Source organism: Mixophyes fleayi, chromosome 8 (assembly GCF_038048845.1).
Source record: "Mixophyes fleayi isolate aMixFle1 chromosome 8, aMixFle1.hap1, whole genome shotgun sequence".
NCBI classification, from domain to species: Eukaryota; Metazoa; Chordata; class Amphibia; order Anura; family Limnodynastidae; genus Mixophyes; species Mixophyes fleayi.
In genome coordinates, this window is record NC_134409.1 from 49,860,469 (window position 1) to 49,880,068 (window position 19,600).

The window sequence follows — 19,600 nt, forward strand, 5'->3', positions numbered from 1 at the left end:
GACGCACGTTTGGAGGTAGCCAGCTTCTTACGGCGCGAGGCCATGCTGATAAGATGGCCGCGCACCACTGCCTTATGGGCTTCCCAGAGGGTCATGGGGGAAGTATCAGGGAGATCATTAAAGAGAAAATACTCGTCAAGAAGGGTCCGGAGCTCTAAGATAAGTAACTGATCATGGAGAATGGAGTCATTGATACGCCACGAGGCGGGGCGAGGACGGGGTACGATATCTGATAGGTCAGCTGATATAGGAGAGTGGTCCGACCAAACCATCGGGTGTATGTGAGCCGCCCTGAGTCTTAAAGACAAATCGTGGCTGAGGAAGACCATGTCTATTCGTGAGTAGGTACCATGAACCGGGGAGTAGAATGTGTAATCTCGGGATGAGGGTTCCCTGAGCCTCCAGGAGTCAAAGAGGAGATGATGGGAAAGAAGGGAAACCAAGGCCTTAGATTTACGGGACTCCGAGCCACAAACGGGGGGAGGCAAGGTGGACGATCTGTCTATGGTAACATCTACTACAACATTAAAGTCCCCTGCCATAATCACTTCTCCCTGGCGTACCTGAGAAAGCAAAGAATCTAGGGCAGCCAGGAATGAACGCTGGTTTTGGTTTGGGCCATAAACATTAACTAGGGTGCATATAGTATTATTAAGTTTGCCCACTAGGATTAGAAATCGACCTTCAGGGTCAGAATGAGATGTCAAGAGCTCAAATGTTATGTGAGATGCAAAAAGTGTAGCTACTCCTCGCTTTTTCTGTCTGGGGTCACAAGCATGGAAAGCAGAAGGGTACTGTTTAGATTTCAGTTCTGGGTGTGAATGGCGGGTGAAATGTGTTTCCTGAAGAAAAACTATATCTGCTCTATGTTGTTTAAGTGTGAGATAAAGGGTTGTACGCTTTTGTGGGCTGTTCAAACCTTTGACATTTAATGAGAAGATCCTAAGAGCCATCTGAAGATGAAGACAGGGCCGCCTCAGGTCCCCCAGCGAGGACCGGTCGCACTACAAAAAAATAAAAAAACAGTTCCAAGTTAACACAAATGCAATAAGGACAAAAAAGATATAAAAGTGCCTGAGGTAAAAAAGGAGAGGAGGGAAAGGAAAAGGGGGGAGTAGGGTAGTGGACAGGGCCAGCGTGTGAAGACACACCTGGTCCATGGAGCCGGCCAGGGAAGGTACAGGGCAGTGCCAGTGGCAAGGGAGGGCCGGGCAAGGGCAATATGCCCATCATGGGAACGTGGCCAGGAAAATGGGCACCAGGAAGGTCTGGGAGAACCAACTGAAAAATGTGGACAACCACACTACCTCCCCGCCAGGGTCAGAGGAGCGATAAAGCAAGCTAGATGGGAAAGGACTGTCGTGGGGGAAGAGGAGCAAACCACTACCCAAAGTCAATAAAATGGCCAAACGTATAGAAAATCAACTAAGGGTAGTAGATGAGAAGCATAATAAAACAATTAGAAAATAATACAGTAAAGTAATTACACAGAAAGTTAACTAACAGATTAACCCAATAACTGGGGCGAGTAGCCCCTGCTACCTCCCAATCTACATGAGGGAGACCGAAAACCAGCGATCAGTCATGTAGAGAGGAGGAACGAGAAACCGGGTGGTTTCAGAAATAAAAAGAAAACAAGGCAACACTGAGAACATATATCAAGGCGGTGGAATATTAACAGATGGTTTAACGGCTCTTGTCACAGTCGTCCACTCTGTAGTTGGAAGCTTCCGAGAGGCAGGGGCGGATCCCGTAGAGCCGGACTGCGATCCCGATGCCGCCGTGGGAGGATGAGAAGACGGGGCCGGGAGACCCAGAGTCCCAAGGAGCTGGACTGCTTCCGTCATGGAACGAGCAGAATGAAGCTTGTTATTATGCCAGACCAAAAGGCGGAACGGAAAGCCCCATCGGTAGCGAATGTTACTGTCCCTGAGAATAGAAGTCGCCGGCTTCAATTCACGCCTCTTGAGAAGCGTAAGTGGAGCAATGTCCTGGAAGATCTGCAAGGAGGCATCTTCAAACGTAATTGAGTCAGTCTTACGAGATTCCCGCAAGATCGCTTCCTTGGTGGTATAATAGTGACAACGGAGAATGACATCCCGAGGTTGAGAGGGCTCTTGAGAACGAGGGCGGAGAGCTCTGTGGGCCCTGTCCAAGAGAAGCTGATCCTCTGGGGTAGCAGGAGCTAGGCCGGCAAAGAGTCTTTTAAGATATTGGTCTAGGAGGGATTGATCCACCTCCTCGGGGATACCCCTAATGCGTAGATTATTACGCCTGGCCCTGTTCTCTTGATCCTCTTGTTGTTCTTGCATATGAAGCATATCTTGTTTCAATTGTTGGATGTCGGTCACCGTGTCCTTGTGGGAAGAAGCAGCTTCATCCATTTTAGTTTCCAGGTGGTCCGTCCTATTCCCGAGGTCCTGAACCTCCGCCCTTAGGGAGCCAATGGCTTTCTGTACTTCTGACTGGACAGCCTGCACTGATTTTCTTGTCTCCTTAATCTCCCGAAACAGGGATTGTAGATCCTTGCGTGTCAATGGCGAGGAATCCGAGTCGTCAGAGTCGGAATGAGCTTCACGTTGTGGAGAGGAGGTGCTTGGGGTCTTAGCCTCTGAAAACCCAAATTTCTTGAGGTTCTGAGAGAGATCCGGACCACCCGTCTTCCTGCCACCCTTTAGCATGGTACACTCGGGGGGCCAATCGAAAAATAGATCAACTAGCGAAAGCTGTTATGAAGGTTTCTGTGTTTAGATTAGAAGAAAAGACATCCCCACGGCTTTCCAAGCGAGGGCCCTGGCGCAGTGGCCATGCGGGTCGTCGTAACTTACTCCATATCGCGGCTTATATTAAAGCAAAGCAAAGTCCGACCAGGTAGTTGTAAGTATGAGGAAAGGTGTCCGGGGACTGTCGCGACTCGAGCTCTTGGATGGGATTGACACCCAGAGATATGCACTCTTTCTTGATAAAGACAATAGATAGATGATGTAGAGTAGCCAACTCTGGTGAAATGCTCAGGCCCTCTTTGTGGAAACTCTTCAGGAAGAGCGCAGGAGGATAGATGGGTACTAATATTTTAGATCCTGTTATCTCTTGCAGCTACAGAACCTCTCTCTGTAGTTGGGGATCTGCAGCTTTAGTAATAGAGATTGTAGTACCGATTATCGGCCACTGGAGGGCAGCAAAGAGATATTAGACACAGCTTGCAGCCAACACTATATAGTGAGACTGCACAGCAGGAACAGAACGCAGGAGAGCAATCAACACCTTAGACTGAATCAGCCACTCTTGATTCCTGCATGGGTTTTCTCAGGGGGGAGGCTCCGGATAGACCGTGGAACAAAGCCAGATGTTTAAGCAACACAGGGGGGTCCAGGTCGCCGGATCGATGGAGCGCCGCAGAAACGCCCCCACCGGATGTATATCTCCTGGGAGGCAGCTACCACCCAGCTCCGGGGACCGCTAACCGGAAGTAGGCCTCTTCACAGCCAGGCCGCTTCAGGGCAGCCCCACACAGCGCCGCAGCCTCGAGTGCAGGCACCCACACGAAGGTCGGCGCCTTCAGCTACAAGGTGAGTGCTAAGATGGAGGGGGGGCTGAGCGGGTAGCGGGAGAAGCGGGACTCACTCAGGGCGATCAAGGGGTGACCGCAGGGGGGTAATCAGCGGGGGCCACTTATGCGGGCTGCACAAAGTCACTGCTGATCAAAGCTTTACAGAAGGGCATTTAAGGAGCAGGCAGCAACAGGGTGCCACAGTCGCGCCAAACGGGCCGCACCTCCAGCCAGACACCTCCCGCGCCGAAACCGGAGATCCCTCCGGCAGTCTCATAGGCTCCTCTGCCTTCCAGATGTGATGAGAAGAATGCGGGGACTGGATTTTGGGGCTAGTTCTTAGTTTTTGGAGCTTTTCCAAGCTCGTTGTCGGGAGCCCCTGTGAAGCGTGTCTGTCTAGTATGGCGTCCTGGCCACGCCCCCTATGGCGTCCTGGCCACGCCCCCAGGTGTATTACCATTTTTAAAGATTCTGATGGTATACCATTTTTTTCATTGACACATTATTTTTTAACAATTATTAACTTCCTTTGTCATGAAAAAAAACTTTTGTGATGAATATATATATTCCATATCTTCCAGCTGGTCCTTTTTTGAGGAGACAGAAAATTGCTGTGGATAAATCCATATCATGTCTTATTGCTTGGTGGTGTTTTTAACTGTAACTTGTGTTTTATGTGATTTCATATCTGGAAGTCTGAAGAGGTGCATCTATGAATTATGAACTTTTTATAAAAATCCTTACGTATCCCTATTGGGCAATTACAAATATTATGAGCTACAGTATTTCTGCTTAAATTTAAAGGAGTAAGCAATATACCTCTATATAAGTTATCTCATTTTGAATTTCTTTGTGATTCTGAATACATCCCCCAATCAATATGACCTACTAGTATGCTGACGTCTCTTACTTTTTCTCAAGATGCAGACATATGGACAGATGTGATCATTTGGCCTGAATGCCAAATGACCAGAACGATATGCAATTTTGACACAAATGCGGATGGCCAAATTAGAGTGATCCAATAATTTGAAGGTCAGTATAATGAATGAATCACATAGGACTCTGAGTGTGGTTGACTGATAGCACCCCACATATACAAATCTCAGATATTCTTCGTCAGAAGTCATGAATACTATAGCTAACTAAAGTCCCTGACATACATACTCAAAATCCACTTGATATACCTAGATTGGCCATATAATTGTTCTGCATGTGCCTTATATATGTTGTGTTATTAGAAATTACTAGTGTTATTATCTGATATTTTAAAAAAAAATCTTGACAGATTGGTATTTGCTGACCCTATACACTGTTATGATTTTGTGCTTTCCAGTTGGGTGGTCATTTTTACAGATGAGGTTTTCTTTATTGAAGAATTTAACTCACCTGACTCACTGAGTAGCACCGATGAGAGAGGTCATTATCATACTTTTCCATTAAAATTAATTAGTTGTAAATTCCGTGACACATGTATAGTGTACACCCCAGAATAAACAATAATTGTACTGCAGCTGTACATCTGCATTGCAGTGTTTTATATTAAGAGAGGCAAGTGGTGAAGCTGTGGAAGATGCATGCTGTCAACCATGGCATTCTCTATTTACCCTGGCATTGCACCACTTTGATATTCTACAGTTCAGATCAAGGGCTAATTCAGGATTTTTAAGCTCTAAAAGTTTCATATATATTACTTAACTCCTGGGAATTCCATCTGTATGGCCAAAACAACATCAGAATTAGAAAACAGCTAGTGTTGGGAGCATACAAAATTACTCACCAGGTCCAACTGGTGTAATTGCCCACTTCTTATTAGAAGAGCAACTGGTAGATCTCCTGCTCACCAATGCTTCTCTTCAGAAGTGCCTAGAGGAACCATAGGTGGCACCTATATACTTTCAAGATGCTTAATTAGAAATGTAAGCTTCTCCTTCATCAGCAACTCTAAAAAGCATTGGGCCAAATCACACTTGACCTGACACTGGAAATCAGGCAACTAGGTAAGTTCACTGAGGCCATTTAGACCAACATGGACAAGACAATCTACTGAATCAATCACCATGTTAATTTGTTTACTGACTTGAATTGCAATTATTCGAAGCCCACTAAAATATCTAGGACTTACAACATCAGTGCAAGTGTCATTCCCAAATTTGCTTTGGACCTTGAATCAAAAACCTTATTCAGGGATATCTCTAGAAATCCTTCTTGGAAATAGATCACATACATAAAACACTGCTCCCCCAATCCACACACACACACCCAGAAGATCCCCTAAAGATTTCATAGTTAAGTTACACAACTATGATGACAGAAGCTTTCATACTGGTAACAAGAAACTTACCCTAAATTTAATTTCAATATCCAACTGTTTACTGTTTAAGCCCTGTCTACCATTCCCATTTCTACTGCTTCTCCCTTTACAAAATAAAGCAAAATGTATTTGCTAGCTCTGAGAGGGAGAAAAAGCTCTAAAGACACTTGGATTATTGACACTCTAGCACCTCGACCTCCTTTGAACAAATCCTATCAAAATGGACATGCACTGGCACCAAAACTACTTCACAAGGATCATTACTAATTACCTGGCATATGCACTTGGACATTTTCACTGAAATAGCTATTGTCCTCCCACTGTTATTTTTATTTTTTGTTTGTAGTACTGCCTCTCAGACAAATTTATTTGCTGCTCCACTGTTCATTATAGTGCGCAACAAGGTGATATACATTTGAGTACAGTCAGTAGTTTATGATCTGAGAACTATTTCTGAATGCTGAAGTAACATTACTGCAAGCTTCGCTACCAGGGCTACTGGCTTCCACTGTGTTTCTACCCTTTCATTTTAAACTTTCTCCTCTTGACTTCTGATTTTTCATTCTCTCTTATTGTTTATGTGATACCTTGGCTTATAATAATTATTTTGTTTACTAATACCACTCCTTGATGGACACATCCTCTACTTTGGGAAAATACAACTCTGCTGAATGTGATATTTCTTTGCACTACCGCTTAGAATTTCTTTGCTTATCTGTTCTGATGGCCAGCCTTTGCTAGATGTAAACCCCTATACCTGGGAGGAAAAGGACAATCAGTCCCTGGAGTACTGCCCTGACCTATCTCTCCAGGTCTTGAGGAGCTGTGTGTCCGCGGAAAGCGGAGTGACGGTTACTTTGGGCCACTACGTTTGCTGGTAGTCTTAAAGGAGAGAGGCAACAGTCCCTGAAAGTAACAAGGATACTGAATCATTTGACCAGACCTGAACATCAGTTGATATAAGTATTACCTTTTGTTCTTTATGCTTAAAATAGATACTCTACTAGTTCTGGTTTTGGGAAACCATAGCGCAGAACAGTGATTTTATTTTATTATTTTATTATTTTATTTTTTTTATATAATAATAATTAACATAATTCACCTTGTGCCAATAGAGGGTGAGATTGTGATATTACAATTATTATACTTGTTTTTTCAATACTTTATGCCTTTGGATAATGATGTTGTCAAAAGGATCTTTGGATGTTATTGAACCTTATTCATCAGTCATTCAACCTGTATTGACTTATAGATGTCTACATTACTGGTTTAACATTAATTTAGATCCATTAGGAATACTCCCATGTAAAGGACCCTTCATATTTGCTTACTTCAAGTTCACCTTTTTTTAAGAGGTTCATAGTTATGTAATGGAATACATTTGGAAAAGGTGTTTGTTGGATTGCAGTGCTATAATAATTATAATATTATAATCCAACTTTTCACCTGTTGGCAATGGTGTTGTCAAAGTGAAATTTGCAGATTATCGATTTACCCCTTTGCCCATTATTCAACCTATTAGGATAAATAGATTACTAAATTAACAGTTGGATTTTACTTTATATCTGTTAGGAAATTTTCCATGAAAGGGATCTTTTATTTCCTTATCCCACGTTGATTTTTGTATACAAACATTTCTGATTAGATTATGAACATGGGAAATATTCTATATACACCTATTTGATAAGACTTTTTTGCGGCACTGAGTATGTCTATTCAAACATACCTATAGAAACACAGGCTGGATGAATCCTGTGAGCTATGTAGCCAATATGCCTAAAATATACAGCAACCTCTTAGGAACTCATTTGCTGTAACATCAATCCATACACAACATCGATTATATATATATATATATATATTATAATATATACATATATATACATATATATATATATATATATATATATATATATATATATATATATATATATATATACATACACACACACAAAATACAGCTACTTCATTCATATCTCTCCTTCATACACTTGCTCAATTTACACTCTCCCCTATTTACTAATTTATTATCGCCACACTTCTCTTCAAACTTTTCTTTCTCTGTCATACTATTTCTCCCTCCCCTATTACGATTTCCCCTTCACTATTTCCCTCCTCACTAGTCTGTACACATGAACTGTATTGTCTCCTGCACCTACCACACTCACCAGCCTGCATAAATAGAAATAAAGCTCACACCCACAAATCCTCCTAGCATGTCCTCTACCTCACCCTGCTCCTTCTCATGGCTGCTGGTGACATCTCACCTAACCATGGTCCCCATACAGTCCCCATCCTCTGCTCACACTCCTAGCTCTATCCCAAACCTTTCCATCCACCCTGTACTTGCAATCCCGCCAACCTTATCCACATATCTATGCTATCCTCTCTTCCCTTCCCTTGTAACAAACTTAAATTCATTATCTATTAATTTGTAAATCCCTCAACCTCCTTATCCTTACTGAAACTTGGCTCACCTCTTCTGACACTACATACCCTGCAGCTCTGTCCTATGGGGGACTCTCCCTCAGCCATATTTCCAAACCCTCTATACAGACAAGGTGTGAATTCTACTTTCTCCAAGTTGCACCTTCCAAGTCATACCCTCTGAACCCTCACTCTTATTTTCTTCCTTTAAAGTTGACACTATCCATCTATTTTATCCTCTTCACCTTAATGTTGCTGTAATTTATCACCCCCACCCCCAGGTCCAGTTTTCCAATTTCTTGACAACTTTGCAGCCTGGCTCACTTATTTCCTATCCTTTAGCATGCCTATACTCATACTAGGTGTATACACTACACTACACAAAACACCACCAGTACACTTTCAAGTCACCTCTGGGCCATGTCCTCTGGAGGCACAGGCATCTTAGGCTCCAAACACCATCGGCTTTCTGGTATCAGACCAAGATGATCCGCCCATTCAGGGAATCCCGAAACAATCATAATAGGTCAGATACTACACTTGAGATTAGCCAAAAGGACGAATCAAGATTGACATTTTAACCTCAAACTGTACATTAGGGTATAGATATACATGGTAACTGGTAAATATATCAGAGTCTCCTTGTTTCATTCACAAAGACAATGTTATGGCACATATTACTATTCAGTCTACCTTACTCGTAGCATAAACAACCACTGATCAGTAAAACAAGTAATTTCAAAACTCCACTCTTGGCTCCCAATGTATGCTCTGCCTATCAAGAAGTGCATAGTAGTAGTCTTTTAGTATGGGTGAAGGCCAGCTTCATTCATCATCATCATCAAGAACAACATTTATTTATTTATTTATTGCCAGCAAATTCTGTAGCACTTTACAATTGAGGTCAAACACAGTAATATGCAATACTGGGCAAAACAAGTAAAGAGGTAAGAGATTCCTGCTTGCAAGCTTACAATCTTTAGGTCTATTTACATTTATAAATGTCTAACTCTATTTATGCATACCACTGTCCATCCAATGACCTCTGCCTATTTCTGTAGCATCAGTGTCTATGATGGAAATCCTATTATGTTCTAAAATTATTGTTTGCCTAGTGTTTGAATTTTTTTTTTAGTATGGGTGCAGGCCATCATTGTCATTTTACTTTTAAAAAGTCTAACTCTATTCATTCATACCGCTTTCCATCCAATGACCCCTGCCTTTAATGTGGCTTTATTGTCTATGATGGATGCCCTGTAACATTCAAAACGTATTGCATTTTTATTATTATTAATATTATTGTTATTATTAATGGTAACATATTACAATTCAGTCAGATCTACCTTACTCATAGCACAACAACCACTTATAAACAAAACAAGGTATTTGAAAGCTCTGCTTTTGGCTCCTGACATATGCTCTACCCATCGAGAAATGCATAGTATTAGTCTTTGAATTTTTTAGTAGGGATGCAGGCCACCTTCGTCTATTTAGTTTTATAAATTTCTAACTCTATTCATTTATAACATTGTCCATCCAATGACCTCTGCCTGTTTCTATAGTATCACTGTCTATGATGAATGCCCTGTAACGTTTAAAATGTATTGTGTGTTTAGTTTTTGATGTTTTTTAGTATGGGTGCAGGCCACCTTCGTCTATGATCATCAACATTTATTTACATAGTGCCTGCAAATTGTGTAACACTTTACAATGGGGTATCTACTTGAACTCTTCTTTTTGCCTCTTCATGTGCGTAGTGTTTCAAATTTTTTCATCTCTTGCACCTTACAGTCCCTACATTACAGTTTTTTTGTTTAATTTATCTAATGCTTGCTTTAGTTGGTGGCATGGCTGATGACATTTTTTGCAGCAGCTATAATGTTCTACATGCAGTCACTGAATGTTGAAATTCCTCATAAGCAAACACCTTTTTTCCCACTTAATATAGATGTCACTAAATGATCACAAGTACTGAAAAATAGAAAAAAGTTTAGAATATAGTAGTTTTTTTTGGAGGGGTTCTACTGCTGACCCTCACACACAAACACTTGGTTTGTTTCACACTTAATATAGATTTCATTGCCCGACACAGCATTACTTTCACTAGATAAACTTAAAATTTTGAAAGAAATGAATCTACTTGTTTTTTGGGTTCTGCTGCTAATAGTCAAACAGCAAAAGCACACTTTTTTTTACAATACATACTAGTTCGTTCAGAATGATGTCTGACTCATATAGTACTATATATGGAAAGATTGATCTGCAAAGTATTCTACCTTACTGATCTCAGGAGAACTAAACTGCATTAAAATAAATTATAACCAATCACAGCCATTCTATTCTTTCCTCTGTCCCTTGCACCATGTCTAACACTGAAATCTACTTTAAATGTGATTTTCACAGCAGAGCACTGCAGCTGACATTCCCCCTACATGCTGTCTCTTGCAAAATGGCAGATGAGAACACAAGGGAGGGCTGTATATAGAAGATAGCCATCCAAAATATGCGAGATCCGTCATTTTTCCAGAAATGACATTTGCCTCATTTTCAGATCCAATTTTGGTGACTCTGAACCCCAAATTTCAGATCTCTCAGATTTCTCTGACTCCAAACTGCTTTGCTTTGCCTCTCTCTCCCTCTCCCTCTCCCTCTCCCCTGTGTGTGTGTGTGTGTATCTATAATATAAATGTCTAGTGGCGTGTGTTAGTCTGTCTGTGCGTGTGTGGAAAAAATAAAACCAAGCTGCTTAGATGTTTTTAATTTGTTAATTTAATTTGTTAATTGTTAAAAGTGTTTATAAAGATTTTAAAAAAATATATATATATTTCTTGAAGGAGAAGTGACAGTTGGGAGTGGTTGGTGGTTGCCGGGGGTGACAGTGGGGAGTGGTTGGTGGTTGAGGCCTGGGCTATGGCCCAAATGCATGACAAGAACCTTTTTAACACCTTAAGTAGCTTGATTTGACTAGAATGCATGAGTATCATGCACGGGTTAACATATATATATATATAGCGAGTTTAAAACAAAGAGATGGGCGCCTCTTATTATGCAGCATCCGGGACAATCACACATATAAGCATACCAGAGGAATGAAGAACATGCGCACATCAATAAATTATGGTGCTGTACCGATCGGATCAACCTCTTGAATGTATGGATCCTCTCATGGAACAGGGAGACAGAAAAAAATCACACATAGTGTAATCAATTAATAATTTGTGGGTCCCTCCACCACACAGCACACTCCGTATGTGAATATGAGTACCAGAGAATAAGTAAAAGCAGGCTTATCTGTATCACTTGTTGTTATTCTTCATCAGGGTCCCTCTAGAAATTGTTTGGAATGTTGCTTGCAGGTATCTGGTTACACTGCTGACCCATATCTTGTGTTATTATAGACTGTCTGCAGGCTCTTACAGTTTGTGGGCAGTAGTCAATCAAAGGTAGAATAGACACTGGAACTATGGTTTGAATGAAATGTCTTTCTCACAGCAAACAGACAGGGTGTGTTTGTATCAGTGCAAAATTATATAATAAATATATATATATCACTAAAAGTCACTACTTGGTGAAATTCCTCACTCATAGTAATTGTGATTTCTGATCTTTCATTGATTTTAAATTATCAAAGAAAAATTCTGCTTCCTCTTTAAGCAAATTTATTCACAGAGACCAAGTTGGCCTTGTCCACAGACAAAGCTTCTGACCACACCAGAAATATCTTATGTTATCATTTTAGTTCAGCTCAATGCTGAATAATGATCATATGACTACATTTAGATAAATATTTTGACACTATATCAGTGGCAGATCCATGGGGGGAGGGGCGATCGAGGCGATCGCCCCCCCTAGCAGGGGCTTGCTGCCGGCGGCTGCAACTATGTGCAGGTCCGTTCGGCAGTGACAGGCAGGGACAATGTGCTGCCCGGCCGCTCTGATTGTGTTTTTAACACAATCAGAGCATTCGGGCAGCACACTGTCCCTGCCTGTCACTGCTGAACGGAACTGCACATAGTATGCAGCCGCCGGCAGCCTCAGATGTCAAAAAGGGGTGGGGCCTAAATCGCCCCCCCCCCCCCCCCTAAATCGCCCCGGGTATAAGTATTCTCTAGATCCACCCCTGCACTATATCCTGGGACAATGTTTTAAATGTATTATGGTGCTTGGGGTTCAGGGACACATTTTTGAAACTATTGAAAACCTTTTGGAATTTCCGCTGGGCTACTTGACACCAGGCCAGCGTCCAAAAGTCTTTACCTCACTGTGCAAGCAGATGCACTCACACTTGCCTGCTGCCATTCCTGAGCAAGCTCTGCACTGGTGGTGCCCGATCCTGCAGCTGAATCAACTTTAGGAAACGGTCCTGGCGCGGGACATTTTTGGGTCCCCTTTTTCACAACTATTGAACCTCTCTTCTCGGTGATCCGATAAATGGTTGATTTAGGTGCAATCTTACTAGCAGCAATACCCTTGCCTGTGAAGCCCTTTTTTTGCAAAGCAATGATGACTGCACATGTTTCCTTGCAGAAAACGATGGTTAACAGAGGAACAACAATAATTTCAAGCACCACCCTCCTTTTAAAGTTTCCAGTCTGTTATTCTAACTCAATCAACATGAAAAAGTGATCTCCAGCCTTGTCCTCGTCAACACTTTCAATGTGTTAACAAGAGAATCACTGACCTGATGTCATCTGATTCTTTTGTGGCAGGGCTGAAATGCAGTGGAAATGTTGTTTTTGGGTTAAAGTTCATTGTCATGGTAAAGAGGGACTTTGAAATTATTTGCAATTCATCTGATCACTCTTCATGACATTCTGGAGTATATGCAATCTGCCATCATAAAAACTGAGGCAGCAGATTTTGTGAAAACCAGTATTTGTGTTATTCTCAACACTTTTGGCCATGACTGTATTGTAATTGATTGTGGTATCCTCAATAAGAACTACCAATGCCGGCAACGCATTTCGTCTCCCTGTTGTAAAATTTTTCACAGCCAGTTCTGGAAATCTGGAGGGTTCTTTAAATATATATATCAAAGGACTGGCAGGATCTGCAATGACTTTCCTCTCTGAATGACAATGCAGATGTGGTAACCGCAACATGAAGACCCTAGAACAATACCTAAAACAATGGCAAACTATTTCCAACTTTGAACCATCTCTAGCATCAGACCCTTTCTCACCCTGGAGGCCACCATTCACACACTTTTCATCTCTCGATTGGACTACTGCAACATCTTTCTTACTGGCCTTCCTTCCTCCCATCTTTCCCCACTTCAATTCATCCTTAACTCTGCCCCTAGTCACATTTTTCTTTCCTACCACTATGTTCTGTTAACAACTGCCAACTACTGCCACCTCTCGAAATCAGGCTCTCTTCTCTCTCCAAAGCTTCATATGTGTTCTCAAAACCAATTTTCTCATCAAAGCCTACCACCTCTCCTCCTTTCCAACTCCACACTGCCCTCTACACAGTTACACTTTACCTCTGTGTCACCCACATTTGTCTGTTCCTCTCTAGACTTTTACAAGCATGTTCCCCACACCTCAAGTTATAGTGAGAAGCTTTATCCCATCTTGCACCGCATTGACACTGGTCCAGCTATTCATTGATGTGGATTGTACTATCTTGTTTTATTGTTTTGCATTGTACTATTGTAATGTTGTGTTCTATTGTTTTACTGTTTGCTCTGTGTATGGTGCTGTGGACATTTTGTGGTATCCTATAAATAAAAGATAATAAGAATTATAGCTACTTACATGAATTGTGTAGAACTGTCTTTTCCACTTTCTGTACTCACTCCATTCTTGACTCCCTGCATTCAGGCTTTAGTGTCCAACATTCTACAGATTCTGCGCTCACAAAAGTGATCAATGTTCTACTTACAGCAAAGTCTAAAGGTCACTTCACACTCATCCTCCTGGACCTCTCTGCCGCTTTCAACACTGTTGCTCACCCTCTTCTGTTGCACATCCTTCCCTCCAATAGCCTTTGTGACACTTCAAGTTCTTTTTTGGTTTACTTCCTACTTATCAAAATGTTCCTTAGTGTCTCTGTCTATGACACATCTTCCCCTCCACTCCCACTATCTGCTGGGGTTCCACAAGGCTCTATTATCTGCCCTCTGCTTTTCTGCCTTTACACCTCATCTCTTAAGAAACTAATTTGTTTATTCTGCCTCCAATAGCTCTACCATGATGACATCCAAAATGATTTCTCCTCCAATGTCCTCTCCCATTCTGTATTATCTTATATTAACAGCTATCTGTTTCAATCCATTTTTAATGCTGCACCACTCTGCAAATCCCTACCCTGACTCCCCATGTTCTCCAGAATCCAATTCAAATTGCTCATCCTTAGCTACAAAGTCCTCAACACCACTACCCCTTAATGAAATTTAATCTCTGAATACTCTTTTTCTCACCCTTTTATGTTTACCTCTGACCTGCATCTTACTTCGTCTCTGGTAACTACCTATTTCTCCCACACCATTCCTCTGGACTGGACCTGGACTACTTCTGTTTCTTTGGCAGCTTGTATAGGATTCCTGGCAACTTGGGGGTATATTTACTAAACTGCGGATTTGAAAAAAGTGGAGATGTTGTCTATAGCAACCAATCAGATTCTAGTTTTTTATTTAGTACATTCTACAAAATGACAGTTAGAATCTGATTGGTTTCTATAGGCAACATCTCCACTTTTTCAAACCTGCAGTTTAGTAAATATACCCCTTAGTGTCTGACAGTGATCGACTATCCTCTGGGATTGGTAACTTTGCAACTTTTTTTGTTAAAACTGCAGCTTGCCTCATGAACTTTGTAGATCTGTCCGAGCGATGGATTGTCCTTCTCATCTCCTATAGTCTCTGTATGCAGTGAGATCCCTCTGCCTCTCTGCCTGACTCTTGACTGCATGCACTCACAGTACTCACTCATTCTGTGTAGTCTTTCTGCTCTTGCGGATTCAACAGCTGTAGCTATTGTAGCTGCATGCCACACTTTTGCAGCTCTTCAGGGTATGGTGACAATCCTCCTCCTCTGTCATTCAACTCTGAAGACCCCTACCCCCTATACACAGGTAAGTGTTGGGTCTGGGGGTTACACTTGAAAGCAATATTTAAAATTGCAGAACTTGTTAAAAATTTCATTCCCATGAAATAAATTATATAAGCTGGTGAAGTTGCAAAAACCTTGTGTTATTTTTTTATGCAACACAGCATGTTAATTTTACTTGTATCCTTAAAAATATATCATAATCATCATCATTATATATATATATATATATATATATATATATATATATATATATATATATATATATATATATATGTGTGTGTGTGTGTTGAATGATCTCCTGTAACACCAATGAGCTCTAACATCTACTGTAAGGCATGTTACAGCGATACCAAAATTTATTTTCATTTTAGAGCACGTCTCAAAACTATAATAAATGTATAGTGGATATGTACAATTAATATTTGCAGTTGAACTTAATAGCATTTATAACTCATTCCTGTTTACATAATTTATGCTAAAACATTTCCCAGACACTGTGTGGGTCCAGCTAATGGTTTAATGCACAATCAGGGTGTGCATTGTCTCAGCTAGCTAATCCATGTGGAAGAGTCCGTTACTGTGAGAGATCCAATCTCCAGTCACCAGTAATAAAATCAGAAAATTCCTGGAGTGAATTAGAAAATATACCACTTCTGACCTAAATCACCCCTTGTGACCGGATGAGCTTACTTCGCCATCTGGTGTGTTGTGGGAGAAAGCATGAGGTGATGTTCTTGGGATGTTCTTCTTGCACAGTTTATCTGGGTCTCTTTCACACCGTCAGTAACCAACTGTTACTGACCAGTTCTACTGGTGTCACTTTGTCTCCAGACACTCGCCAAATGTGAATACTAGCTGCGCAATAGGTGTAGTAGAATCTCGCTGCCACCACTAGGCTAATTCTTGGCACCAAGAACCGCTCACTTCTAGGATAGCTAAAATAGCTGCTACAGCGAATCTTTGCTCTGGGTTGGTTGTTACCTGCTGACCGCTTACTATGGATCTAGACTGCCTGGTAATGGGTAGAGCGTTGAAACAGAGATGCTGGGTTCAACACAGGACAGCCAGGGAATGGATTATGATGTAAACTCATATCTGTTGGTCACAGGATACAGCAGGCAATAGGCATCAGACAGAACTTTCAAGCAGTGATATTTATATACACAAGGAGTTCTTACAAGGACCATTACACATGAATTCGAGATAAAAGTAATCACTTAGAAGTACAGAAAGTATAATACAGGGCTCTTTTTATGCAATTTTACAGCCATAAACTGGCAGGAGGTAATCCAGCCTCCTGCCCCTTTAACCAGTCCAGGCTGATTCCTGCAGCCTGCACACGAATCAGCCTGGAGGGGTTAACACCTTTTACATTGATTCTAGTAGCAGGGGGAGTGTACATCCCCCTATCCACGGGCTGCCGGGAGACAGAGCTATGCCTCCTCTCCTGCCCTGGTGCCAGAGAGTCTATGGTGGTTAATTTATCTTTAAATTTCCCACCTAAAACCAATTACAGGGACCCTGCATCAGGGTCTGGCTCTCCCTCCTGGCTGAAAATTGTACCAGGGGGAAGACAGCCAGATCCTGGACCAGCAGTATCCAGCTGCCACTACCTGGAACTCTCTGAGCTCCAGTAAGCATCCAGCCTGCTGGGTCCCCCAGGAGGCACTGCATTTCCTGGATTCTTGTGATTTCAGGAGGCTACTCTGCAAAAACCACTGGCAGCCACTACAAGCTGGCTGCCAGGGGGGGATCCACTCTGCGGTGAACCCCTTGGCCACCCGCTGGACCTCCAGGGTACAGGTAAATAGTTAATTTCTTTTAATTAAACATATTACATTTTAATATAAATGTTTACACTCCTGAGCTTAGCACCAGTGATTTAATGCCAGTGATTTAATGCCGTGATTTAACTCCTCCGGCGCCAGGATTTAAAGATGAACCTGGACCCGGCCACACTCCTACATTACACCAATAAGCGATAGACATTCTGACAATAACCAAAGATTGTGTCTCATGTGAATCATCCTTTTAGAGTTATTGGAATGTTGCTTGTAACTGAAAGAGTTATATCAATTAGAATTGCATAGTAATATCTATATCTGACCCAGCGACTTCCAAGAAGCTTCTTAAGAGGCAGTTTACCCTGGAGTCCGATGTTAAAAGAGCAATTCTATAAAACCTTCTAAAGTGTTTCCCTTACTGAACACTTATATGTACATTTACCTCCTTACCACAAAAGCTCATTTGGAGCTGTAAAAGCAGATACAAATAGACATATATTAGCAGTCCAGGAACAGTGCATTGCCAAATTTGGATGCATCCCCCTGTTGAGATCAAAACTTCCCTTTCAAATAAAATTAATAAAAATAATATTAGCACAAAAATAAAACTACTAGTTTTAGGCAGCATTATCTCTAACAGTGGAACTATAAAATATATATATTTTTCTTTTCACTTGTACTGTGTGAAGATAATCCATACACTGTAATTTTGAGATGCAGGTGAAACTAATGCATTGTGTTTTATAAAGGGGAATATGGAGGGAGCACTAATAGTAATTTAGGATTCCACTTTTAGACAACCCCTTTTCCAAGCAAGGTATTTGTAACTAACCCTCCCCCCGTAACTACTTAATTCCTGTGTGAATGGGGGTGATTGCTTTGAGAAGGGATTGTCCAAAAGTGGACAAACCCTTTAAAGGGGTGTGGTAGGAGTTTGTGAACACAATAATCCTGACAGCATTTACAGTAAAATTCCGAATGCTGGAAATCCGAGCTGCAGTCCATTCCGACTTGCTGAAAAACTGACTTTGAAGAATTACGGCATTACAACATCGCGTCAGTGAGATTCCTGTCATTTTGAATCACGACGGGTGTGTAATGTGTTTTAGGAAGGACTAGACAGTAGACACCTGCCGGGTCCTCCCATTGCCCCCTTAATAGCCTAAATGTAAAAGTTGCGATTCTGAGTTTTACAGTCGCTGTAAGTGCTGTCGGGATTATCGTGACTACCACCACTATAAAACACCTCTGGATTTATGATTGCCAAATGTAATCTCTCATAAGTGAAAAAAATTGGTTGCTGTAAAAGGGGTTAACCAGGAAGGTCTGTCCAAAATGTTGATCAAAGAGACCTTTATGTCTGCTTAGGGTTGTTTTGTGCACATACCCCAGACTATGTTACAGACATTGCACAGTACATTCAACTGCTGGTTTTCTTTTCAGAAGAAAAAAGTGTTTCAAGACAAAATAAACATTTTGCAAAACTGTATTGCAATTTAGAAGGTTGAAATATTGCAAGCATCGTCATTCAATTTTAGCTTTATTGCAAGTTTAGCAACATTTACAAGTCACAAAGTAGAGCAGGTATAGACACACTAGTTGCTAAACTACATCACCCATGATGTTTATTCAACAGGGGACATATTTTGAATAGACAAGATTACTTTAGCTTTATCTCAACTTCTGATTTAATACAAATACAGCTAAAGGGTGCAAATCTGAACCTTGACAAACCCTGTTGTAAATCAATAGGTGCAAATGCAATTTTCATTTGTATGCAGCGGAAATGCTATATGCTTTTACACGTAGAACACAAATACTGGGCAGCTTTGCTTTAAAATTGTGAATTAGAGTTGAGCTAGGATGTACCGCCCTTCCTAACTCTAAATCTTTCTGAAAATTTTAAATCCCTGACCCCTCCCCTGCAGCACATAAATGAAACCATCTAGCTGGATTTAATCTTAATTCTAGATTTGGCACTGAACATGCAAATGTAAACAGCAACACTGCATGATATGCTAATATTTGAGACATATGGTACACCTAAAATGTATAGTTATATCCAATGAAGGGCTGCACTTGAGGTCTTAGCTTGTGACTAACGTTTTTGAAGTAGGTAGCAGGGATATGCAAATGATTTGAAGAAGTTTTCTCAAGCTATGTTTGCCACCCTTTGATGCTAAGTGCTATAAAAGAGCTGCAAGACTATTCCTATTAATACAGATGCATTATATATGTGAAGGTATAGCACAGTAAACAATTTTATTTAAACCTATCCAGTGCACAAAACTGTACCATCCTCGGGAAACCAAGACACATGGGAGCCCTTTATAGGGCCTTAGGCGCTAACTCTCTCTAGGGTACAACTAAATGCCTCTTCACCTCTTCAACTTCAAGTTTTAGCTCTTTAGGATCCAATATGTTCCTTTAGTACGCCAGGTTACATAAAATAACAATATACTGTATATTC

At 41.2% G+C, this 19,600-nt stretch overlaps 1 protein-coding gene across 2 annotated transcripts in view; it reads right to left on the bottom strand.

Annotated features, from left to right (window-relative positions):
- Positions 1–19,600, bottom strand: part of OLFM3 (olfactomedin 3) — a 171,999-nt gene that overhangs the window by 58,235 nt on the left and 94,164 nt on the right. The window lies entirely within an intron of this gene.